Source organism: Cervus canadensis, chromosome 20 (assembly GCF_019320065.1).
Source record: "Cervus canadensis isolate Bull #8, Minnesota chromosome 20, ASM1932006v1, whole genome shotgun sequence".
In the NCBI taxonomy this organism is placed as follows: Eukaryota; Metazoa; Chordata; class Mammalia; order Artiodactyla; family Cervidae; genus Cervus; species Cervus canadensis.
This window is the reverse complement of record NC_057405.1, coordinates 41,458,094-41,485,984: the sequence shown is the minus strand read 5'-3', so window position 1 is coordinate 41,485,984 and position 27,891 is coordinate 41,458,094. Positions and strand designations below refer to the sequence as shown.

At 37.1% G+C, this 27,891-nt stretch overlaps 1 long non-coding RNA gene across 4 annotated transcripts in view; it reads right to left on the bottom strand.

The window, feature by feature from the left end:
• The window catches only part of LOC122422574, a 205,507-nt gene that overhangs the window by 38,627 nt on the left and 138,989 nt on the right, over positions 1 to 27,891 (bottom strand). For all 4 annotated transcript variants that reach the window (XR_006263878.1, XR_006263879.1, XR_006263877.1 and 1 more), the window contains one exon: positions 6,019 to 6,160. This is a non-coding gene — a long non-coding RNA (uncharacterized LOC122422574). The remainder of the gene's footprint in view (positions 1 to 6,018; positions 6,161 to 27,891) is intronic.

The following is a 27,891-nucleotide window of genomic DNA, read 5'->3' as shown; positions in this document are numbered from 1 at the left end:
TAAGTTAAATAAGCAGGGTTGACAAAATACAGCCTTGATATACTCCTTTCCCAATTTGGAATCAGTCTATTGTTCCATGTCCAGTTCTAACTGCTGTTTCTTGACATGCAAACAGGTTTCTCAGGAGACAGATATGGTGGGCTGGTATTCCCATCTCTTCAAGAATTTTCCACAGCTTGTTGTGATCCACACAGTTAAAGGCTTTAGCATAGTCAGTGAAGCAGAAGCAGATGTTTTTCTGGAATTCCCTTGCTTTCTCTATGATCCAATGAATGTTGATAATTTGATCTCTTGTTCCTCTGCCTCCTCAAAACCCTGCTTGTACATGTAGAAGTTCTTCAACAGTTGTGAACTGAGAACTTCCAGATGTACATGCTGGGTTTCTTTCCATATATATGCAATAATCAAGCTAGGCAAGAAATGGTTCCACTGGGCCATTTCTGTTTTATTCATGCAATGTACATGAATGACAAATGAATTCTAATGAATATTTTGCTTTATCAGAGAGATAAATTTCTTGACACTTAAAGAACAAAAATATCCATTTTCTCACCAGCATTTTCACTCATCTATCAGTATGTTTGGTATTTTCTAGGTCTCAAAACTAATCTATAAATATTTAGCAATACTAAGTATTTATAGATACATTAGAACAGTATTTTATATGTGTGACTCCTCTGTTCTGAAATATATTGGGATTGCCTCTGAACCCATGTCTTTCCATTTATCAGGAGGATGACTGAATTTTATCAAATATAAAAGGAAATCATAAATTAATATGTGGCTGTCACAATAGCTCAGAGATTTTTAAAATTTGATCTTTAATTTTATAGTCATATTACTATTCCTACAGTTCCTTTATTTATGGGAAGACTGGTGACCATCAAGGTAGAATAATTTGCCCATAAGCTAGTTGCCCACAAATGTGACCACATTCACATGCGGACCTGTTATGTTCCAAACCACATATTCTTTCCATTATATAACAGTGCCTTTCTGAAAGAAAAGAAAGACATGTCAGGTGAGGCACTAACTGTCAAATTGCAGCAGATAAAATTTATTTATATTTGTACAGATAAAAATTATTTTGGGGATTCATTTATTATTGTTTTGTCTGTTCCTTTTGGGTTGGACATAACAGTGGGTTTTAAGACATCAAACAGGCGTTGCTTTTTCATAAATAAAACAAAGCAGTTTATAGATATTCACTCATAACACATGTATCAATAAAGCACTAAATATTTTACATCAGCAGATATATAAATTCAGAATTGTTTGGGATTGAAACATTCAACATTTTCCCCAAATCCGAAATTCATTTTCCCAAGGAATTTTTTCCATAATTTAAAAACCATGTTTTGTTTAAAAGATAATAGGGAAATTTAATCCAAATAGTTCTGATTCACTTATACCCAGGCTCATCAAAATTTTTTTTCTTTGCTAAGGGCTACAATGAATAAAAATATTTTTGAGGACTGAAAAAACTTTTTTATTTTTTTCATAAATACAGTGATTAACAGAGTGCAAATTAATTCAATGCTTCAAGCATTTAAGATTAATCTAAAACCAAGGAACTATCAGTAACACACATGTGTAGCAAAAACACAGAGATAAGGAAGAAAGGGAGAAAGGAAAGATGAACTGGAGGATGGAGAGAGGAAAGGAGACACAGAGAAGAGGACAAGAGAGGGAGAAGGCAAGAAAGAGAAAGGGAAGGAAAGTCATTATTTATCCAATGTCTTCATATTGCTTTATAGTTTCAAATAGTCTTCTCATATGGACTTTTCAGGTGGGTCAGTGGGAAAGAATCTGCCTACCAGTGCAGGAGATGGGGGTTCAATCCTTGGATCAGGAAGATACGCTGGAGGAAGAAATAGCAACCCACTCTAGTATTCTTGCCTAGAGAATCCCTTGGAGAGAGGAGTCTGGCTGGTTGCAGTCCATGGGATTGCCAAGAGTTGGATATGACTGAGTAACTGAGCATGCAGTTTTTTCACATATATTACCTCACATTTCCTTTACTTTTCAGATATACTACTCTCCATTTCCTTATAATTCTGCATTTATGTCATGAGTTTAATTTCTTAGCTAAATAAGGAGATTTGGGTAGTTACCTAAGTTGCCTCAGGTCACACAGGTAGTTGAAAGTGAGGATAGCCATCTTAGGATCTTTCTAGAACTATTATGGGTATGAACTGTGGTGCAACTGTGATTTTCATCATATCTTCTTACACAAAGTACAAGGCTGTACCTCTCCATCCATTTTTTCTTAAACTTTAGCACGTACCAGACTAACCAGGAAGTCTGGTCAGTACACAGATTACTAGGCCCCATCCCCAGAGTTTTGACCCAAGAACCCACATTTCTCTCAGCTCCCCTGTGATGCCAATGCTGCTGGCTTGGGAGCACCTTTGAGACCTGCCAATGTAGCCAGTTCTCTGGAGGGTTGGTTTCTAAGAGCCCTTGGCCTCTGAGCCAGGGATCATTGCATCAAGCACTGTTTCTCACATCATGTATGGGCTAGGACTTCAGTTCAATGCAGTTCAGTTCAATTCATTTGCTCAGTCATGTCCAATTCTTTGCCAACCCATGGCCTGCAGCATGCCAGGCTTCCCTGTCCATCACCAACTCCCAGACCTTGCTCAAACTCATATTCATCAAGTCAGTGATGCCATCCAACTATCTCATCCCTTGTTGCCCCCTTTTCCACCTGCCTTCAATCTTTCCCAGCATCAGGGTCTTTTCCAATGAGTCAGTTCTTTACATCAGGTGGCCAAAGTATTGGAGTTTCAGCTTCAGCATCAATCCTTCCAATGAATATTCAGGACTGATTTCCTGTAGGATTGACTGGTTTGATCTGGCAATCAAAGGGACTCTCAAGAGTCTTCTACAACCACAGTTCAAAAGCATCAGTTCTTCAGCACTCAACTTTCTTTATGGTCCTACTCTCAAATCCATACAAGACTACTGCAAAAACCACAGCTTTGGCTAGAAGGACTTTTATCAGCAAAGTAATGTCTCTGCTTTTTAATATGCTGTCTAGGTTGGTCATAGCTTTTCTTCCAAGGAGCAAGTGTCTTTTAATTTCATGGCTGCAGTCACCATCTGCAGTGATTTTGGAGCCCAAGAAAAGAAAAGTCTGTCATGGTTTCCCTTGTTTCCCCATCTATTTCCCATGAAGTGATGGGACCAGATGCCACGATCTTAGTTTTCCTGAATGTTGAGTTTTAAGCCAGCTTTTTCACTCTCCGTTTTCACTTTCATCAAGAGGCTCTTTAATTCCTCTTCACTTTCTGCCATAAGAGTGATGTCATCTGCGCATCTGAGGTTATTGTTATTTCTCCCAGCAATCTTGATTCCTGCTCGTGCTTCATCCAACCTGGCATTTCGCATGATGTACTCTGCGTATAACTTAAATCATCAGGGCGACAACATATATCTTTGACGTCCTCCTTTCCCAATTTGGAAATAGTCCATTATTCCCTGTGCGGTTCTAACTGTTGCTTCTTGGCCTGCATACAGATTTCTCAAGAGGCAGGTAAGGTGGTCTGGTATTTCCATCTCTTTAAGAATTTTCCACAGTTTGTTGTGATCCACACAGTCAAAGGCTTTAGCAAAGTCAATGAAGCAGAAGTAGATGGTTTTCTGGAATTCTCTTGCTTTTTCTATGATCCAACAGAAGTTGGCATTTTAATCTCTGATTCCTCTGACTTTTCTAAATCTGGCTTAAACATCTGGAAGTTCTTGGTTCATGTATTGTTGAAACCTAGCTTGGGGAATTTTGAGCATTACTTTGCTAGTGTGTGAAATGTGTGCAATTGTGCAGTAGTTTGAACATACTTTGGCACTGCCTTTATTTCAGATTGGAATGAAAACTGACCATTTCCAGTTCTGTAGCCACTGCTGAGTTTTCCAAATTTGCTGGCATATTGAGGACAGCACTTTAACCACATCATCTTTTAGGATTTGAAATAGCTCAGCTGGAATTCCATCACCTCCACTAGCTTTGTTCCTAAAGCCCACTTGACTTCTCATTCCAGGATGTCTGGCTCTAGGTGAGTGAGCACACCATCATGGTTATCTGAGTCATTAGGATAACTTATTTAACTTATATGCAGAGTACATCATGCGAAATGCTGGGTTGGAGAAGCTCTATACAGTCAGCAAAAACAAGACCGAAAGCTGACTATGGCTAAGATCATGAACACCTCATTGTAAAATTCAGACTTAAATTGAAGGAAGTAGGGAAAACCACTAGACCATTATGCTATGACCTAAATCAAATCCCTTATGATTATACAATGTAAGTGAGAAATAGATTCAAGGGATTAGATCTGATAGAGTGCCTGAAGAACTATGGATGGTGGTTCATAACACTGTATGGGAGGTGGCGATCAAAACCATCCCCAAGGAAAAGAAATGCAAAAAGGCAAAATGGTTGTCTGAGGAGGCCTTAAAAACAGCTGAGAAAAGAAGAGAAGCTAAAAGCAAAGGAGAATAGGAAAGATATAACCATCTGAATGCAGAGTTCCAAAGAATAACAAGGAGAGATAAGAAAGCCTTCCTCAGCAATCATGCAAAGAAATAGAGGGAAGCAATAGAATGGGAAAGACTAGAGATCTCTTCAAGAAAATTAGAGATACCAAAGAAACATTTCATGCAAATATGAGCACAATAAAGGACAGAAAGTGTAGGGACCTAACAGAAGCATAGCTAGAACTACAAATAGAAAATTAAATTCCAAAATTAAACCTGTTTTTTTTTTTTTTTTCCCTTCCTCATTTATAGACTTTCCCATGCCAAGCGGTTTCCTTTAATACTGGCTGAGTGGCACAGGCCAGAACACGCACAGTCCAATAACCAGCGCGTACCCTCGCCACCAGTTCTCTGCTCTGCTTCCCTCCATGCTCACCCAAGCAATGCCATTTCAAAGGCTCAAATTAATACCTCCCTTAACTCTCAAACGTGCTGTCCTTCCAAGCAAGATTCACTACACATTAAGGAGTTTTCTCGGGACGTTTCTCTAGCCCAACAGTAAAAAAATGCACAATAATTTTTTCAATAATTACTGAAAGCGATGATTGTCTTTTCAGTTTACTGAGTGGGAGATCCCACAAGGGTGGGAGGCAGTATAAATAACAGTCAAAGCAAGTGCAGAGCCCAGGTTGGAGGGGTGCAGTAGTAGGGACAGACTGGAGTGAAGGCAGAAGGGGCAAGAAGGAGCGCACAGCCAGAGTATTGTGGCCACGGGATCTGGAAGTGTGGAAGATGGGCTCCAAAAAGACAGAGGGAACATACAAAGACAAACGAGACCAGCTTGCCCTCACGACCCAGTCCATACCCACAGAAGAGACCTTCCAAGTTTGTGGTGGTCCTCCAGCCCTCACCAAAGAGGGGGTGACTGTTGTTGGCTATAATAGGCCAGACTAACTTTGTTAAGACAAGAAAAAAACTCTCGAGGAAAGGAGTTACTTGATGTTCTTAGGACATCTTCAGGAAAGCATCATCAATATAAAATGAGATTATTGATAACATTTAAAACCATTCTAACACAAAAATAGAAGAATTTGGAACTGCTTGAGGCTGCTGAAGGCTTGGAGGAAAGGAGTCAGTTTTACCTTTTCAACATCTCCTATACTATATTCTTAATCTGTAAGCTTTTGAAAAGGAACTCAAGCTCCTCCCAATCCAGGGTGAAGTGAGGAAACTGTGACTGTCATCTACCATTCTTCACTGTCATCCATTATTCACTGAGGATCTCTCGGTGAGAAATATTTGGATGAATGACAGGAAGCATCATGAACTCTGCACCTGCACAAGATATTTCACACGTTTTTATTTGGACATTTTGTTATTTTTCTTTGAGCTGATATCCTTTCCATTTTATACAGGAAAGATCATTAAGAATTTTAAAAGTATAAACATTTCATGTTCAAAATTTTTGGTATTTCAGTCATAATATTGTTATAACAGGACTATAAATCTAAAATGAGATTAGTTTCTCTGCCCAGTACTTACCTATCAGCTGCAATTTAGAAGTGCCAATGTATTTCTACCTTAGGGGCCCAATCTCACAGGATGGAGGATTATTCTTCATCTTGTGCAATGCCCCAAGACTCTTCGGTCACAAATCACAGAAAGGCAATGTGTTTGCATTTTTCTGCAGAGTCAAGAGATAATCACAAAGTACTTTTATCAAATGCATTAAAGTCATCAATGTGAATCCTTCCTAAAATGTTAGTATTATAGCTACATGTAGTCAGCGCTTTCTGAATTATGAATAATTTTTACAAATAATATAGCATTTGATCATCTCAATGATTCTATAAAATTTTTCCATTTTGTGAGTCAAAACACTGAGGTTCAAGGACATAAAAAGACTTGATTTAATTGACTTAGTTAGGCGATGATGGCAAGGGGCTTGGAGGCACTCCAGGCTCCAAGGTTGAGTCTTTGCACTATACCTTCCCATCTTCTAATGGAAGCATAACCTTAAGATGCTTACCTTGACAGTCACCAGGAACAGCGGAGGAGAAATCACCCTGAGAAGCACAGTGCTGACCCCATGGCACAAGACTGATTCCCAGGGTCCTCTTCCCTTACCTCCTCCTCTGAATTATCATCATCATTGTCCTCTTCCTCCTTTTTCTAGACCAAGTCTGACTTGCACAGCTTAGCTGCCAGTTGAGAACAACTTCCTTAGGGCCCAGGACTACAATCACATTATTGAAGTGAGGGTCCCCTTCACTCACTAACCCATCACCAGTAAGGTCAATTCCTCCTTCAGACAGGACCAGGTGGGGTTAACCTTTCTGATCTCTGACATAGTGTTTGCAGCTCCCACTGAGGAGACACAGAGGATGATTTACCAGTGACAGTCAGAAACGCCTGTTCCAGTTTCTCTAGGTGCAGATGCAGGGGCCTAGATGTTGTTAATCATTTCCAATCATAAAATTTTCTGTGCTCTAAATAAAAATGTTTAAATATTTAAGAACAAGTCCAATCCATAAATAGATGTGTTATGGACTGTCATGGTAACATTTCATCTCATGTGATGATGGTCCAGGGAGGTGAGCTCTGCTTTTCACCTGCATCCTTGCTCCTCTAATGTCCCAGGGATGCAACAGCCAGTGGAGTGTGCTGGCAGTTAGGGGGCAGAGGAGTAAGGGGATCCTACATCAAGACAGGGCATGAAACAGAAGTGGTTTCTCATATTTTAGCTTAGATATATAGATTAACTATCAGCCAAAGCCATTTGTTTTTAAACAGGAAATGTCATTTCTTTCCTGTTTAATAAATAGAAGCCTTAGATTTATATTTTCTGATTTCACCATTCCCTTTAAACCTCACTCATGTGAAATTCAGGATAGACTAAATAAAATTATAGTATACCCACTCCCTACAACTCTCCCTCCCAATCTTCAGCTTGCCTAAATATTTTAATGTTTAGGGAAGATGGTAGTAATCTAACGAAGGGCTTTTCTGGGGAAAATCTGCCTGCATTATCATTGCATGACTGAGCTAGAAGCCCCTCTGCTTTATTCAGTACCAAAGAGGGCCAGGGGAAAGCATGTTGTAAAATACATCACTTGAAAAGAATAGCTTGGGCTTATGGTAGAAAAGCTGTCTACAGCTAAATAATAGAGAGTAACAGCACACAAATGAATTTCTATATAGAAGTGTTGAGATGTATCTGGAAAATAAAGGAAAAGCCATTTGAGGGTAGGAGTAAAACTTACCTTCTTTCAGTTTCCCCCTGTATTTACACAACTCCTGATCTATGAAGAATAAGCAATATATTTGTGTTTCTTTATTGGCTGTTTTGCTTTTCTCCTGCTGACAATATGGAGCTTTTCACCTATCCCAGTGCAAGTGAAAAATTGAGACAGTGACCGATCTGGGTCTGAAATAACAAGTAGACAGTGTTGTTCTGGGTGCAATCCCAAGGCTGCCCTGGTTCTATGAGGAAGCCTTATTGGGCAACCAGTGTTTGCCAAGGTGATACTAGGATGGTTGATGTCATTACAGACCAGGTGTTCAATGAAAGTGAAAGTCACTCAGTCTGTCCGACTTTTTGCGACCTCATGGTCTATACAGTCCATGGAATTCTCCAGGCCAGAATACTGGAGTGGGTAGCCTTTCCCTCCTCCAGGGGATCTTCCCAACCCAGGGATTGAGGTAAATTCCAAACCTGAGCAGACTGTCATTCACATTGAGCATCCACGCTGGGAAAACACCAAAATTTTAAAGCTTAGAGACAGGCTTTCTTGCTCCCTGTCTCTTTGGAAACTTCTTTTTTGCTGTTAGGGAAAGAAAAAGGCCCTTCTACCTTCAGGTGTCTGGATTAAAATGCACAGGTCTCGGGAGGGAAGGAAAAGCAATGATTTAGAAAGTCTACATTAAGACCCAGGTGATACTGAGTAGCCAGTTGGTGATCACTTTCTCCTTGGAACTTTCTAGGCAATCACAACAGTCTTACATCATGATTTTGTATATATTTATGTCAGGCTGTGCTACTTCACCACCTGATTATTTTTTCTTTAAGGGGAGACATGGTGCCTTACTCATGTTGTACCCAGTAAAGCACTCAGCACACTGCCTAGTTTCCAGTAAGTGTTTAATCAACACCATCCACTATCTTAGCCTTGATTTAGTAGGAAAACATAGCCTGATGCATAATATTATGTGCTAACACTTCATTGGGGAGGCTTCCCAGGGAAGCAGGAATGAACGTAGGAGAAAGGAGTGAGGCAGAGAAGGAGAGAACAAAAACATACACGACCTAGCGGGCCCTGCCTGCTGTCAAACAGCACTAAGCGATCTTGTAGAATTGCCTTCAGAGAGACCACATGCACGACCATATCATAGGGTAGTCCCTTCAGGGGAAAGATAAAAGTGAATTTTTTCAATCTCGCCTCTCTCTCATTGGCCAAAGGTCAGTGACCCCATAAGCCAATAACTCCCCTGAACTCCAAGCTGCACTGACTCTGCCTGCAGCACTCCGTCTGTCATACTGATAGCCACAGGGAAACCTGAAGTTGATTGGAGTCCACACAGAGTTAGTCATCATAATACTAACTGGGAAGGAACCAGTGGCCAAAGGCCCCAGTGACTGAGACCAAGAGAATCTCAAGTGGAATTTAAAAGGTATCTGATACTTTGGTTAAAGTTGTTGGAGTTCGTCTACGGAGTAGCTAATGAGCAAGATTCCATTAACTGTTCCTGAGGTTTACTGGGACAAAGTAATTTGACCACACTTGAGCTAAACAAACCTAACAGAGGGAGTGGTAAATTAAGCATTGAAAAGTAAGGAAAGATTTCAGAAGGAGGTCTATTGAGGTAAAGCTTTAAAGAATAAGTAGACATTTACTAGGACGGAGAGAAAAGGGATAACAACATTCGAGACAGAAGCAACAGTAGGAGGAAAAGGCTCCTGTCCAGTAAACATGATTCCAGCCGAACGAGAAACACTAATCCCTCTAGGATCTTTATCTGCATACAGTGCTAGGGGCTTAGAGGTGTTTCCATCCAACCCTAGAACTGGAATTTGATTTTGAGTTGGTGTAAGGAGAAAAATTCAGTCTAAAGAAGCATTAGAATGAAAGCCAGAAAAGTTGCTTTGGTCCCCAGGACATACCCAATAAGAGAAACTCTCCTTTGTTTTCTGTCCTCAGAGATGAAGGCTCTTTCTTAGTCTAATTTCCTAGGAGATCTCAGTTGTTCACATCATTCAGGGATGCAGGATGAGTGGTGAGCACAATGAAGGCCTGGAGAGTTTGAGAAAATTCTGATGGAGGTTGACAATTCTGATGGACTTCACCCTCTCCACTCAACTAATTGAGAATCACTTTTGTGCTAAGGTCTTTATTCTTCAATAGTTCTTTTAAAGTATGGGGATTTAGAAAAGGAGACTTCCCTGATAAAGTATTCACCTGCTATGCAGAAGAACCCAGTTCGATTCCTGGGTCAGGCAGATCCCCAGGAGAAGGCATAGGCTACCCACTCCAGAATTCTTGGGCTTCCTTAGTGGCTCAGATGGTAAAGAATCTGCCTGCAATGGGGGAGAGCTGAATTCAATCCCTAGGTTGGGAAAATCCCCTGGAGGAGGACATGGCAACACACTTTAGTCTTCTTGCCTGGAGAATGCCATGGACAGAGAAGCCTGGTGGGCTACAGTCCATGGGGTCTCTAAGAGGCAGACAGGATTAAGCGACTAAGCACAGCACACCTTAAAAAAAAATACAATTTTTAAAAGACAATTTTTCTCTTCTTTTTTGAAATTAGTAAAGTTCACTGCCCTTTTCTTGTTTTTGAGCATTGATTTTGTATATCCAAATATTCAAGAATAGTACTAAGTATTAAATTCTTCTTCACCAGACAATTTCCCTAATTCTCTTAGTAGCTTGGTAAAGAGATGGGGGAAAAAGTTGGGGAAATTTCACTTGAGGAAAGTCTACAAAAAATTACAAATATATATTTTAAAGTGCTTACTTATAGTTCCCATTTTAAAATATCCTTTTTTAATTTATAAAAACTTACAACTGTATGATGAAAACAAAATATTATGCAACCCCAAATAAATTCTTTTTTGGAGAGGTAGGAACTAGAATCCTAAAATGGGTTTCATTTTACTTTTAACTGATTTCTGAACACCCATGTAGTGTTCTGGGGATATATACACTATAAGAGTAATAATTCATTTTTTATTAACTTACAAATGTCATAATATTTAAGCTGCACAGCTAAATTTCTGTGATGAATATCAACTACCTTTGGAAAAAAACTTTTTGCCTATAATACCAAATGTCAAAAATTTAGCTCAAGAAAGAAATGCAACTTTTTTCTTAGACTTGAACCATTTTTTGATACATAAACACATATTTAACATGCATTACAATGATTTAACATTAAATCTAGTAATACCTGCAAGTTAGTGTAATAATAAAACACTAGAATATCTGTTTTTTCACTGATTTACATAGGCACTATGACTTCCCTTTTTATTCAGAATAGCCTCACTCATAATTTGTGTTTTTGAGACTATTACAACAGTGTGATCCACTGGACATTATTGTGCAAGCTACTAGATCATTTCAACTATTGCAAAATGCACCGGCAGCTTGCTTCCTTAAGGATCCCAGCCAGATGGATCATATTAACGTCCATGCACTACGGCTTGTACTGGCTACCAGGGTGTTTCTGGAGGCAGTTCAAAGGGTTGCCTTTGATCTATGAAGCTGTATACATTTTAAGCCAGACATTATTTATCCTACAATCACCCACAGTGGGCAAGATGAAACAGGGAACCATTGTTGGAGTTGTTAGTGTCATAATTCAAAATTAGTACCTTTCTCAGTCAAGTCCACCAAATTGTCATTACCTGGGAAATTCAGCTGCATTTTTAGTTCACTCTTGACTGGATGGTCTAATATAAAAGATAAAAGTAAAACTCTTCCATACATAATATTTCATGTATCCTTTGTTAAATAAATTAAAATACTTTGGTATATCTGATTTACACTTTAATATTTTCTACATCTTAATTAAGTTATACTTTTTAAATAAAAAAACTTTAACATCTTTCTTAATTCAAGATAATGTTTTATATTGTCCAAAGACTTATTATTATTATTTTAGACTCCCAAAATCTAAAAAATTAAGTAATCCATCATATTTTTTAAAAATGAAATTGAATGCAGCTAGGCAAAAAGAAAAAAAAGATTTAAAATCACCCATCATTCTCCACCCAGATGTTCTAGAAGGTTTATAATGGCCTTGAATTCAGCAAAGGGCTATGTACCTACATTAACTAAATTAAAAATGCTCATTTAGCCATTTATTTATTCATTTATTCATCAAGTAAAAACACAGTGCTACATGCTGAGTTTAAAAAACAAACTAGGTAAGACTTGGAACTTGATCTGAATTAAGAGGAATCATGTAAATAATTATTTATACTATACAAATATATATACTTATATATGTTTATATAAATACTTAATTTATATATATAAATTTTAAATTTATATATTTATATAAATATATATACTATAGTGTTATAATTGTGAAATTTGAAAACTATTTAAAGAACAGTAGTTGCCCAGAGGACAATAATAAACTTAGTCTAGAATGGGAGGTGTCAAATCAAATATAAGGAAACAAAGGAAATGAATCTAGATCTTCAAAATGAATTTAACTATGTCAGGAAGATACAGGTGGAGGAAGAGGAAAAGCACTAACTTCAGAACTAGAATACCTGGATTTGAATCCTGGTTCTGACTTGATACACAGTGTCTTGAGTGACGTTCTTTGAGTTAGTCAATTATTCTGTGCTTCAGCTCTCTTACTTCTACAAAATGCATATAATAGTATTTACTTTATATGCAAATAGTATTTGCTTTAGGATTGAATGAAGTTAATCTACACAAAATACTTAGAACTGCATTAGCTTTATTGTAGAGATATGTGAAATATCAGAGTGTATTTTAGGACCTACAAATATTCTCTGCCCTTGAGTACAGAGAAATGAGACTGTTAGAGTGAGTGGGGATCAAATAACGAGCAAGGAGTTTAAACTCTATTCTGTAGGGAAAGGAGAGCCAATGAAATCCTTGAGGCAGAGGAGTGATGCAGTACAATGTGCCGTTCAGGAAAAGAATTTTAGTGGCAATGGAGAAAATGAATCACTAGAAGAAAAGAGATTTCAGATGGAGATAATAGTTCACAAGCAAACTGTTGCCATGATTACATATCAATAGAACTCAGGCAGAATTTGACTATGTTTTCTATGTTTTTAATAAAAAGCTTAAAAAGCTTGAAATTGATATTACCAAAAGGGGGGCGGGGAGGGGAGAAAAAACCTAAGAAACAGATACATTGGTTCTGTTTATAGTCTTACTTTCCTAGTAAAATACCCCCCATATCTTTAAAGTCCTATTTGCATCTCAGCTTCTTGAGGTCTCCTCTAATGATTCTAGGCTTAGGGCCCAGGCTGTACCTCTTTTAAATCTCCAGATAATGGAGCAAAGCTGTAGATCTATGTATACTAAGAAACTGACAACAAACAGCTTTTGATTAATTCATATCAGGAAGGTTGTATAGGGCAAGTTATGCTGAAGGGAGACTGAAATGATTTCTGGAAGGGAAAATGAGACAGCACAGGCAGAGAAAGAAAGTGGAATTTTAATAAAATAAAAAATTTTAAATACATTTAATAAACTTTTAAAAATAAAATAAAATTCTAGCTTCACTAGAATCAGAGAATGTGGTAGGGGATCATAGGAATAAATATGAGCATAATTTAAATGCAAGAAAGTGCCAGTGTAATACTTTTCTTTTCCTAGTTCAAGGACAGGCAAAATATTTCTTTTTTTGCTTTGATTTGTTTTAGTTTTTGATTCTGTATGTATTTGCATATTCATCAATCTACCTCATCTAAATTAATTTTTGTAATTTTTTAATAAAATTAAAAACATTTCACTGCATACTTCTTCAGGACTTTTAAAACTCAGATGTATTTATAGGAAAAGCAATCCATATTTTTCTAATTTATCTCTACTGCAACTATTGGCAGAGGTTTAAGCCATTTCATATGTAAAATACATGTAAACTCTTTTTCTAAAACATGGAATCTCCTTCTCAGACCTAACAAATATGAACATTGACTTAAGTACTCCAGTCTTTTCAAACCTAAATAACATTTCTAGTCTATATTAAAGATTAACTGCATACTTTCTCCGAAAGAAATTCTACACTAGGGAAATGTAGAAAGGAAAATCTCTGGTTAGTACTAAGGGGTGGGAATACTGGATGGTGATGTATCTCTGAAATAGAAGTTATAATATACCAGCTGCCTGATCTGCTATATGGTTTTTCATGCTAAGGCTGAGTAGTGGAAAATGTTAAGGAGAAATTTTCCATTCATCTCACATATTTCACTGCTTAGAAATATGAACCACCTGTAACAGAAGCCCCAGGGGATTAACAAAAGTCGTGCAGATTACCCATTAATGGTTCAGACCCCCTTCTGTTTGAAATTCAGCCTTTTTCCCCCTCTGAACATTTCATGATCTCCTCCACTAATTATCTGGAATTTGTTTGTAATAAATGCCTTATGTTCCCCTACCAAGGCATGCTTGTTCACTAACATTTCACATTTTCTGTTGAGATGCGAGCACCACAATAGAATTCCAAATGAAGAAAAGATAAACTTTTGGTTGAGTTCTGTTTGTTTTAGAAAAGGAGAGGAAATAAAAGTGTTTATTTGGGCTGGGCTGACTGGCCCAGTCATTGCATTTTCTCCAGTGATTCTTTCATTTTCCACTTCACTAAAGATAGGAAACACATTTTTTAATTCTTGGGGAGACTCTAAATTGTCATTGGACTGAGGATACAAAGCTTTAAATATTTTGTTTAAAGATGCCATTCTATTGTTTATTTAGTCAACACACATAGATATTTGGATCCAGGACTTCAATAAAGTTTTTGAACCTTTGGGCCATAGCAATATATCGGCACTTTCAGAAAGACCTACCATCACTGGGGTGTTCCTAAGAAATACCTAGACCCTAGATCTGTATGTTTAAGTGTATCAAATGTATGTCATGTTCAGGAAATAATTTTTATAAGATACATTCAAGTTCCTACTCATAAATAGGTAAAAGATCATTTTAGTCACTGATCTATCAGCTTCTAGACCAGCGCTTCTCAACTGGGGCAATTTAGCAATACTGGCAATGACCGACACAGCTTTGCTTTTCATAGATGGTGTGGGTAGAGGCCAGGGAATCTGCTAAACATCCTATAGGGCACAGGAAAGCCCCCTCCAACAAAAAATTATCTGGGCCCAAATATCAATAGTGCTGAGATTAAGGATAGCTGATCTAGATAGTGTCACTTACTTTCTGAGCTTTCATCATTTGTGAGAAGAGATTAAGCAAATTCTTTCTAACCTATGCATGCTACATAAATGCTTGTGGTTTTCTTATGTTAGGAGTTATGGACCATTAACTATATTAACAATCCCTCAACATATTTTAAAAAGCATAACTTCTGAGACCTCAGATATTCAGAGAGCCATCTTATGGATGGATACTGCAATGATGTTTTCAGAAAGGGCTGTAGAAGAAAAGCTTACCCCTTAACTGAATGCAGGAGAATTTTTTTAAGTGACATTGAGGAAACATGTTCAGTGGATATTATAGTTGGTACCCATTAAATTCTGGTTCAGATATCTAAGGGGTGAGGTATTGGAGAGATTACTGCATGTTTATTGAAGTGGCAAATAATTAAAAATAGTAATAGTACTGAGGAAGTAGCAGAGAATCAGGAACCAAAAGTCACTAAGAAATGCAACGACCAATCCAGGCATTACTGGATGACAGAAATGTCAAGAGACAATAGTATGATAATCATTATTATACTTTATACATTATAATGATGTTTTTATAATCACTTTAGGGAACATGTAAGGTTTTTTTTTTCATTTTTGTTTTGTTTTGTCCCCAATTATGTATTAAAATAAAATAAAGTGAAGTTGCTCAGTCATGTCCAACTCTTAGCGACCCCAGGGACTATAGCCTGCCAGGCTCCTCTATCCGTGGGGTTTTCCAGGCAAGAATATTGGAGTGGGTTGCCATTACATTATATTAATTATGTACTAATATTATGACAATAAAATAAAGACTTTTACTTTGTTAATAATGCACTCCTATCTAACCCAAGGGAAGTAAGCTTCCTTTTTCAATTCTATTCATTAGAGAAATAAAATATGACCTTGTCTGACTCCCAGGCAAACAACTTAACTTCACACTGATATTGCTCAAATTTTATTTTTGTAGAGTCACTTAAACTTCCCCACAGAAGTCCCTTAACCGTAGATCTCCTTGGAACATATGCTGATTTTGCCCGTGGAATACACCCTCCTATCCATTGATGTCACCCATCCCTTTCGTGGGGGCAATACCCTCTACGGACTCTTTGTGGCTCTGAGAATCTGCCAATCACAGTACGCAGTATGCTTCGCCTAAAGGGTGAATATTGTGACCCAGGAGTGGCCACTGTTACTCCCAAAGGTTAGGTACCTGACACAAAAAACTTAAGCAGAAATTTTCTCCAAGAATTTTTTTTTGTTTTTTTTGTGGCGGGTAGTATCCACATACAAAATAGCTGTCTTTCAGGAAAAAGAGAAACAAATATCTCCCTCAACACCACCACCCTGTGATGGAAGCCTTTCTGAGGAAGGAGAAAATAAGATCAAAGCCAAAGAAGAGCAGATCTGAGTGAGCTTTGGTAGCTTTTATCATTTAAGAAGAGCCCCATGTCACATAATTTGTCAAATCTGTGATCATAGACTTAGTCATAATATCCCCCTTTTAACCTAAAATGTCTGTAAGTACCAAAATGTTGTTCATTCTCTCATCCTATCAGAACTTTGGTATTCTCTTTCTTTCTTTTTTCCTGATTAGTTTGGCTTAAGATTCATGAGATTTATTGATCGTCTCAAAGAACCACATTTTGGTCTCACTGATTTTTTTTATTGGTTTACTGTGTTTTAAATTTTATTTTACTGACATTTGCTATTATCTTTATTATTTCCTCCTTTCTGCATAATTTAGGTTAAATTTTCTCTTGTTTTCCAGTTTGTTATTGACTTTCTAGATATTTGTTATTTATTTCTAATTTAATTAAATGGTAGTCAGAGGTTACAGTTTATATGATGTAAACCTTTGAAGTCTATTAGGACACGTTATGGCTCAGAATATGGTTAACTCTGGTAAATGCTCCACTTACACTTGAAAAAAATGTGTGTCCTGCTGTTGTTGGGTAGATTATTCTATAATTGCCATTAAATTAGTAGTATTTTTCAGGTCTTTTCTAACTTTGCTTATTTTCTCTTTGCTCATCTATTATTGACAAACAAGCAGTGGAATTTCTCACTATAATTGTAGATTTATCTGGTTCTCCTTTCAGGTTTTTTTTTTTTTTTAACTTCACGTATTTTGAAGACCTCCTATTATGTGCCAAGACATTTAGAATTGTTATGTCCTCTTGAAAGACCACTTTAGTACTGTAAAATGACCGTATTTTTAGAAATAAACCTTGCTCAGAAATCTATACTGATTGATATCAACAGAATCATTCAACCTGTTGCTTTGTCCTTAAAACGAGACAAGTTTATTCTTCCATCAGCATTTTTCACTCATTGGTCCTCTGGCTGAAAGATTCTTCCCCAGAAGGTTAACATAATTGGTTTCTTCTTGTTGCTGATGTTTAAGCTCAAATTATATCCCCAGAGAGCCTTCCCCTGACCTTAAAATGGAAGGCTTCTTTCCAGTCATCCATTTCCCCCCCATCTTTTAGACAATTTTATTTATTTTTTTATGTGCAGCACTTATCACTAGCTGACATATTATTTATTTTTAACATTTTTATTCTCTCCTTCTCTAGAATGTCAGAGGGTATGTCATAATCACAGCTATGTTTTCACCACTAAAAATAGTGCCTGGTAAATAGTAGGCACTTGATAATTATTTGTTGAATAAATATATGAAGGAACAAAGGAAGAAAGGAAGGAAGAAATCAATTTTGAAAATCTACTATGTTTCAGACACTATTAGAGGTCCTGGAGAATGCAACATGAATAACATAAGCTGTGTATTTGTCATCTCACACTAGGTGACAAATCCTTTGAAAATGGAAATGAAATGTAAGTGCTATATTGGAAGTATTAAAGGGGGAACAAATATTTATAATATTGTATATGTGGTAGGAGGGAGATCAGAGAAATCTTCATAGAGAAGGTGACAATTGAGTTAGATCTTGGGGTATTTATGTAGTTTTGCTGAGAGGGAAGGGCATTCCAGAAAAAGACAGTAGGCAAATGTTGGGAGACAAACATATTTAGACTAGAATTTGAATAATGAAATATATATTTGGGAAAAAAATGTTCAAATTTTCCCCTAAAATTTTTCTAATGAAAATAAAATTATTTTATCAGCATACATTCTTAAATATAAATAAGAAAGTAAGTAACATGTAGAAGTTTAATAAATAATTTTCTATAAAATTTTGTCAAGACTTAGGCATATTTACATATATTTAAGCCATTTGGTATAGACTAGTCATAGCTTTCTTAATTTTTGTAGTTATAGAACATGATTTTGTTAAGTGTGACAATTTTTAAAATTATTTTAAATAGAAAAAACACTTGAGAGCTATTGTCATTGTAATTAATGCCTGTTAAATTATTACACAATCTTAGCTTTATAGATCAATTTGTGTAATTTATTGAAGAAAGATTTTAAATATTGGTTTATAAAAAAATAAAGCAACATCCCCCTCCTGCATTTTTACTGCTACCCTTCACTGCACTTGCATTTATTTTTTCTAAGTTGTGTGCCAGAAATAATACATCCTGAAATTGAAAAATACTGTCAGGATGTGTGAAAGTACATTCCTTCTCAATGTGGTTTTATTTTCATTTGTATCCCTGAGTCACTGGTATAAAATGTGCTCTTCCTTTTTTTTTTAATTATGCCCCACTCATTTTTTTCTTTCCCTTCTTTCTAATCTAAGGTGCTACATATATGGCTAATAAAGTGATTGATTTTTTTTTTTAGGAGAAAGACTTTTTATTTTAGTTTCTTATGAAATCAGAAGATGGTTTTCATTAATTTAACTAGTAATTTCCCAAGAGTCTAATGTTGCTGCTGCTTAGTCGCTTCAGTTGTGTTGGACTCTGTGCGGCCCTATGGACTGTGGCCCGCCAGGTTCCTCTGTCCGTGGGGATTCTCCAGGCAAGAATACTGCAGTGAGTTGCCATGCCCTCCTTTAGGGGATCTTCCCAACCAGGGATTGAATCCAGATCTCTCGCATTGCAGGCAGATTCTTTACCATCTGAGCCACCACGGAAGCCCAAGGACACAGGAGTGGGTAGCCTATCCCTTCTCCAGGGGATCTTCCCAACCCAGGAATTGAAGCGGGGTCTCCTGCATTTCAGGCAGATTCTTTACCAGCTGAGCTATCAGGGAAGCCCACTGATAGAAGAGTCTACTATCATCTAGATTTGGGGGAACATAGTAGTGAAAAACACAATAGAATTCTCTGCCATTATGGAGTTTATACTTAAGAGGGAATAACTGTTTTTATAAACATATATCAATAAATACAAAAATTATAACTAGGTGCATGAGAACTGAATAAAATAATACAGATCAAAATAACAAAGATCAACTGGGAGGAGAAAAATAGGGAAATTAGTCTCCTGAAATGGGAGATATTTAGGCTGAGTCCATGATATAATATAGAACCAGCTACAAAAGAATATGCTAGAAAAACTTTCTAGGATGAAGAAGTAAACTTGCTAATATGTAAGGAATGTCAAAAAGATTCAGTCTGGACACAATATGAGAAATGGAAAACAATATAGCAATGGGTTGAGAGGTAATCAGAGGCCTAATTTTTTTTAGGGACATAGAGACCCATAAAAATATGTTTAAAATTTTTTTCTAATTCAATGAAAGGCCTTTGGAATGTGTTTAAGTGGTGGAATGACATAATCTGATTTAGGATTAAAGGATTATTTTGGTTGTTCTGTACAGAATTGGCTATATGTGGACAATAATGCAAACTGAGAGACTATGTGGAAATTATTGCAGGATCCAGGGAAGAGCTGATGGTGCTCTGGGATCAGAATAGTATGTGGAGATGAAAGGAAGAGATTGAATTTGAGATATTGTAGGAGGGACTGGCAGAACTTGCTGCTGATGGATGAGACATGAGGACTAAGACAAAGAACACAGCGAAGTACAGACTTGGCATTGTACAGACTTGGCATCAGCGTATCCCCGGCACCTTAGGTTGGAAGCCTAGTCTTGACGCTAGCTAGCTGTGAAATCACTGGTAAGTATTTCACTGTTCTGAGATTGTTTTCTCAACTTTAAAATCAGGATAATAATGTCTAGAATTAATAATATTCAAAAAAAGTAAATTTTACACCATGCTTAGTAGAGTGCCTCAAATTCAATAGGTATTTAATACATACAATATCTTTGTCTATGTGTGCTCAGTAGCTTACCGTGTCCTACTCTTTGAGATCCTATGGACTGCTCTGTACGTGGGATTCTCCAGACAAGAATACTGGAGTGGGTTGCCATTTCCTCCTCCAGGGGATCTTCCTGACTCAGAGATCAGACAATGTCTCCCGCACTGGCAGGCATATTCTTTACCACTGAGCCTCCTGGGACTAATGAATATTCAAAAAAACTACAACTTACTATGTAGTGCATTGTGACTTCTGCAAGGCATTTAATAAAAATCTCTCCTTAAATTTCCTAAACTTGGTGATAATACTTATACGTAGTCATATCTGATTGACTGTATCAAACAAACTTTGATGACTGGCCTGCTGCCATCTAGAAGGCTCTCTTTCTCTATCTGCTATGGTGCCCATGCTTCCATCCTTGGCCAAGGAAATGTTCAACATTTGGTTAACACTTGGATGAAGAAGGAAAAGTCATGACTATCAATGTTACAGATGACACAAGAGAGAGTTTATAGGAAAGATGTTGGAATCAGGACTCAAAAATATCCTCCACAAGCTTACATGGGCCAGAAAAAACAAGAAGAAATTTAAAAGGTAGAAACATGAAGTTCTACGTTTCTGCTTTAAAAAAAAAAAATTAACCTCACACATACAGGATTAGCAGCAATTCATGTGAAAGGATTTGGCAGTTAGAGTTGACTGCAAGGTCAGAATGAACTTGCAGCATGATTTAGCTGCTAAAATAGTAAAGACAACTTTAAGCTTCATTAATAATAGCCCAGTGTCAAGGACAAGAGAAGAGACAGTTCTATGGTGTTCTGTTTTGATCAAAGCCATTTGGATCGTGTCCATTTTTTGAGGCCATGATTTACTCTTTTATTATTGAGTAGCTACAATGTATCATGTAAGACTGAGATTGTAGGAATACAAAATTATATCAAGTAGAGATCCTCCTTTCAAGGTTGTCACAGTGGTGTAAGGGAGAACTTACATATGTGTAAATAACTAACATACAAAGGAGAAAGAGATAAATGACTTAAGGAAAATAGAAACAAAAAACAATGCAGATATTTGGGATAGATAGCTGTCACTGTCAATTGCAGAAATCAAAGAAGTTGGATTACATTTTACAGACAATGGGGCAGCCATTGGAAATGTTTGTATTGCAGAATGACATAATCAAAGTTGTGTTTCAAGAAAGAAAGAAAAAAGAAGAGAAACAATTTACCCAGCAATTTACACATTAGTCCATATGATCCTCACAGTGTTGTGGTTGGAAAATTTAGCCAGCTGAGGTAGAATCAGGAAAAACTGATAGTAATTTCAAGGAGACAGATTTTGATTTAGTATAATGAATTTCTATCCATCATGATGTCCAAGACAAAAGAACTGGTGATAAGCAAGTCACTAACCTTTTCCCTGGAAGAGTTCAAGTAAAGAATGGATGGCCATGTCTCAAGCCCAGCATGAGTTGATGCAGTAGTTGACCTTGGGATTTCCTTGTAGTCCTAGAGATCGTGGAAGTCTGTGTTTTCATGGTATGTCAACACACTGACTACTTAACATGGTGAACAAAATTATTTCTGTATTATCTTAGCTTCCTACATGTTCTTTCTATTGTCCAAAGCTACCATTATGCATTTTTAAACCTTAACACTATTTTTTATTATAAGATCATGTTAAGGAGTTTTTCTAGCTACTTTTATGACATTGTTTTAATTCATTATTCACTACATGTTTTGATCAAATAGCATTGATTTTAATTTCAGTCCTAATAGGAGATCTTACCAAACTTAAAATGAGCTCCAGAATATTCATTCTATAATATAGAACTATAAGGTAAAACTTATTAACAACAAGTATATGTGTTTGGTATTATCAGATAATAAAACCAATGGGATTCATCTGTTTTGTATGTTCCTTCCATGTTAAACAAATACATAGCAATAGAAGAATAGAAATGGCAATTTGGCTTTCTAGTTGATGTCTTTAATTTCAAGGACAATGATGAAATATACTGGGAGATTGTATCACCCATTATTATCCTGATTTCTTAACATTTTTACAAAATAATGTTTTTTCAAGTTTGTGTTTATTTTAGTGTTCACTCTTAATATTGTCCATAAAATACCAAAATATAAGCATGCATCTACCACTTCTCTACTGGAGAATGTAAAAAAATCAATCACCATGTTGTCACAGGCAAGGAAACATCCAGGAAACAACAGGAAAGGGGACCACAGCACAGACTTGCAGTGATAAATTACACCATAGCCAGTGCATGCAACTAAATCAACAGTGGTCTGATTAATGGCTTCTCCACATAACACTGCAGGATGAAAAAGAAAACTTTGCAGGTTTTCATTACGGAGTGTTTTTAGTCGATCCAGAGTAACAGGGAGAGGAAAAACGTGTATGAGAAGTTTCTTTCTTTAAAATATTTGTTAACAGAAACTTATTCTGAGAAAATTAGGCTTCTATTTGCGCTTTATTTATAAAGCATCTGTTTTTAAATTGACAGTATAAGTAAAATTTGTGTTGTCTTCCAGAATTATACAGTACCAGAAAACATAATTCATCTAGAAAAAGCAAAAGTGTAACTGACACTTGTGATATTTAAAGACATCTTTTACTGACAAATAAAAATTGGGAGCAGATTATGTTATATAACAAAGAATGTTAACATAACTTGAAATTATTAGCAATTCCATGCTTATAAAAATAACTCCAAGTTTGATATTTTTAGTTAAAAAATCTTCATGTTTTTCAAAATTTGAATTTTAACACAGTGTCCCAATTAGCCCTCCTTTTCAGCAACATGACTGCCAATCCTTAATGGTAAAACTATGTTTCCTTGTTTTCAATGACCTTGATTGTTCTGAGAAGTGCTGGACCATTTTTAGAAGGTCTCTCAATTGAGATTTGTCTGATATTTTCTCCATAGTTAGACTGGGATTAGAAGGAAGAACAAAGAAGCAAAATACAATTTTCACCACGTCATATCAAGGGTTTATGCTCTCCACATGACTTACCACCTTTGATGTTAACCCTGATTATATAGCTAACATAGAGTTTGTGAAGTTTCTTTACTATAAAGTAGGTTGTTCTCTTTTTTCAAACTCTTTTGAAAAAAAGTAATAACCCACACTTAAAGGAGTGAGGAGTCATGCTTTCTTTACTAAAATCTAAAAAAAAAAAAATCAAAATTTAATCAGAAATTTCCTAGGAAAGCTGCAGCAACGTGATGGTAGCACCTCAGCACACAATCACCTTTGACACAGAGTTAGCAACACGTCAGTGAATGTTGTCATATTTGGGGACAGTCCCAGCTCCCACGCACATGGCTGCTAAGAACAGCTGTGACCCCAGGATCTGGGTCCAGACAGACATAAATGTGCTGAATGAGTCTATAAAGCAGAATAGATGCCAGAACCTTCCTTGTTTTTAGTTCTTTCCTTTTGCTTAGTTTGCTAAAATTTCCCTTACTTTTCAACTAATTTCTGGTCACCCTGTCTCTTTCCATTATTCTTTTCTTACTGTGCCTTATTTCATCATCCTATTCCCAAGTCTCCTTTTTGTTGTTGTTGTTTAGTCACTAAGTTGTGTCAGACTCTTTGAGACCCCCGTGAACCATAGCCAGGCTCCTCTGTCCATGGGATTTCCCAGGCAAGAATACCAGAGTGGGTTGCATTTCCTTATCCAGGGTGGTCTTCCTGACCCAGGGTTTGAACCCAAGTCTCTCGTGCCTCCTGCTTGGCAGGGGGATTCTTTGCCACTGAGCCACCTGGGAAGCCCTTTCACATGTCACTTGTAATGACTTAGCAAATAATCTAATCAAATAAACCGTAAGCAACATCATGATAATTGTTTCCTACTTCCACAACTTGCTGGACACCCCTATGCCTCATGTGCTAAAAACAAAGATTAAAACAGCAATTATTTCCACGGTGACACCATTACAGATTGATTTTAGACAATGCACACTTTATATAATAAAGCTTTGATAACATCAGCTTTTTGTGTTTTCTTTCAAAAATATGTGCTGAATTATACTTACCCCTTGCTCTAAACCAGACAATGAAGACCAAAAGAAATGGTCCCTGACATCAAGAAACTTGCAAAACCAGTAGGCAAGCAGTTAACTGTCCACATGGTGTAATTACAAGTTACCACCGACAAAGTTTCTCAGGCTTTATACTGAAATTCCAGGCATAACCAAAACTCTTTTTTGTAAATGTTATGCAAAAAAGTAACCTAATACTAATAATGAGAGAATCACAAATTAAATAATAACATATCTTTTTTTAGAAGTCTGATTGACAATGATTTAAAGATTGGAAACAGTGTTGTTAGGTGCAGTTCTACAATGAATTGATGGCTTACATTCTTTGTTTTTAATTAATTTGTTCAGCTCTTTTATCTGTTTGTGGGGGATCTTTATTTGATTTATGGTTCTTTTATCTATTATAGATTTCAGATGTTTTCTGATGTTTACTTGTCTTTTTTAAAATACCTATAACATTTTTCTATTGAAAGAATTTCAATTTTATATAGTCAAATTTATTAATACTTTCCTACACAATTATACCTCTCATATTATTTTAACCTTCTTACCAAAATATTAAGTAGAAACTACTATAGCTCATGGATAAAATATACACAAACTATATAAACAATGTAATCATAATTCTATAAAAATAAACAGATGGCAATTATATTTCCCAAATTTCCAAACTTTCTTTTGTTAATGTGTATTGTTCTTATAATCAGTATAAGCTACAAATGTAACATCCTTTTAACATACTGATGTATCTCAAAGAGAAAATGCAGGAGCGCCCTAGCACTTACCATCATTTCAGTTAGGAAAGACCAGTATCCTTGGAAACAGAACTTAGGGTAGATGAATTGTAAGCAAATGACAGAAGAGAGTCCAATTTTCCTTTTGGGGCAGACATCTCTCCTCTGCCAAGACTGGTAAGGCTGGTATACAGTGGGCACATAAGGGAAAGGACATTGAACAGCTGGGAGGTAAAAAGAACCAAAAATGAAAAATGAAATGTGTAGTAAATGCCACATCACTTCCTTTATTCATATTTGAATGAAGGCCCTCTTTTTAGTTAGTAACTGAAATCTGTAAATAATTTGGGAAAGGCAATAGGGATTTGAAGGTTATTATCTTTTTTTCTTAACAGACACTAAATGCCTCTGAGTCTATAAAATGCAGCCTTTTAGACCACAGGGATCAAAGAAAATGTGAACATTTTAAAGCAGTGTCATTCAACAAATGACTGGAACTGAAGCAAAGTGGGAAGAAAACTGCTGCCAGGGCAGAGAAACGAAAAGATTCAAAAGAACTCTGACCAAGAACAGATTGTACCCAGGAGGCTTAGGAATGATCTCCTGACCAGAAGACAGCTACGGGTATGAAGATGTGACTATCCACAGAGCCAGGTCACTGGCGGTGGAGAGTCTGGCATTAGGAGTACGTGGGCTCTGAAACCAGTCTCAGCTTTCCCCCTTATTTACTCACTGTGTGACTTTCCTCAAGTCCCTGACCTTCTCCAAGCTGCAGTGTTCCTGTATGTAAACTGCAGATAACACCAGGGCTAGCACATGCAATGGATGGCTGTGAGCAAGGCTGGAGATGATGCCCGTAAGGAGCTCTTGCCTAACTGCAGGCACACAGACCAACCAGTGCTGAGGCCTAGTGGGTGCTCCGTAGACTGAACGAGTGAACCAAAAGTAGCCAACAATTAGCTAAGATGAGTTACTCTTTTAGGAAGGAAAGTAGCAGGTAAATGCACAGACATATGTGTTACATTTGCTATGCAGAAGGACTACTCTTCTGAGTGAGTGTGGTATTGGAGGTTGTAATGGAAGAGGTAGGATTTGACATAGCCTTTGATGAATGGGATAAATCTTAACAGATAAAGAATAAGAGAAGAGATGAAAAAAATAGGGTGAGTAGAAACATTTGGATGAGGCTACGTAAGTCATTTCTGACTCAAGCAAATAGAGAATGGCAGGGGAGAAGGCAGGCAGTATAGGAAAAGTTGGGTAGAGCACGGGGAGCTAACCAGAATAAATAATACTCTTATTTAAAGTCAGATGGCGAATTCACAAGGGTTTTATCATCATCAAAAATTATGCTTCATAACTTACACATATGGCATATATATTTCTTTGTATGTATCAAACATTAAATAATGTATTTTAAGTGGGCAAGGGCTGGAAAGGAAAGATTGGCATGTCAAATTGCCAAGTGAAGGGAAGGTGCCTACATTTCTGTTTAATGGAAAAAACTTCTATTCCCACGTTTCTGGCTACCTCTTCTATTTCTGTGTTAACATTTTGCAACTGTCCTGGTGGACTTAATAACCTGAAATATTTTCAAGTAAATCACTAATAAAGCTGTAGAAAAATGGTGTTGTTACATTTGCTATCCTTTCCTTCATCTCAGAAACTCGAGACTACTCCTTAACTAATCCCTTACCATATTTCTGGACATAATTGCTTCATCACATGACTGAGTGTGAGATCTAGCTCACAACTAAACTGACCAAAAGTGAGTGTAACTGTACAATAATAACCTCTACTGACTGACTGACATAGTGCATTTTTGCTGGAAAGCTGACATAAACTCACCAGCCTGTTTATCTGCATTTTCTTTGACAATTTTGACATTTTAATGAATTAAAATAGGATGCATAATGATGAATAGGGCTTCCCAGGTGGCGCTAGTGGTAAAGAACCCACCTGCCAAAACAGAGGTTGGGAAGATCCCCTGGAGGAGGGCAGGGCAACCCACTCTGGTAATGTTGCTTGGAGAATCCCATGGACAGAGGAGCCTGCTGGGCTCCAGTCCAGAGGGTCGCAAAGCGTCGGACACAACTGAAGAGACTTAGCACACGCAGCACCATGATGAATAAGCTTTAATTTCAAAATACTTTCGCATAGAGTTACTCCATAAGAATGAGGACTTTGCTCAAGATGGGATGAGGGCTCCACTGGCCTCAAGGGCAAAGTTGGAGGGTGGCTAAATTGGGCTGGAGGCCTGGGCATGAGGGGAGATGGAGGAAGTCAACGTGGTGGAAGGTCATGCTGAGACCAGCAGTTTCGGATAAAAGTGAAGAGAAAAACTTTGGAGTGGGACTAGGGCCAATGTTTGGGGAGGGGAAGGAAGAGCACTGGAGAGGCGGTTACAGGAAAGGCCAGAAGAGTTTTAAACAAAAAACAGATTCATACTTAAGCAAAATGTGACCATTTGTACCCTGACTAACTGAGGGAAACTTGGATGTGGAGAGCTGATGCAGGCCTGCCCATCCTAAGTGCCTGAAAATTCACTGCAAATTGATACGAGAGCCATTAGAGCCCGACTGTTAAAATATAACAATAATATCAGCAAAGGTGCTGGTAGTGATCATTTATTGAGATTTTTCTGTGAGCCAAGACTGTACTAATTGCATTAGATAGACGAGCTCCTTTCTTCTTCCAACAACCTGTGAGGTGGGTGTGCTGATCCCCACTTTGTAGATGAAGATAACAAAATCCAGAAGAGTTAAGTAACTTGCCCAAATTCAAAATTCACAGGATTAGTGGGTCCTCAGGGAAGGTGGAAGCTGCCAGGGACTTCAGAGTTTTCTGTTTATACTCAGGGTACTCCCCACCACATTCGATCACTTTTACAGAATTGTCTTCATAATTTTGGCTTGTGTAACTCTTAAAAGAATTCTGAAAACACTTCTCTTCCCTGGCACATTTATGTTAACATCTGTATTTTTTTCAAAGTTTAAATAGCTATAAATGTGGTAATTTCTGATGCAGTTTAAAAATAGACATTTAAAAAT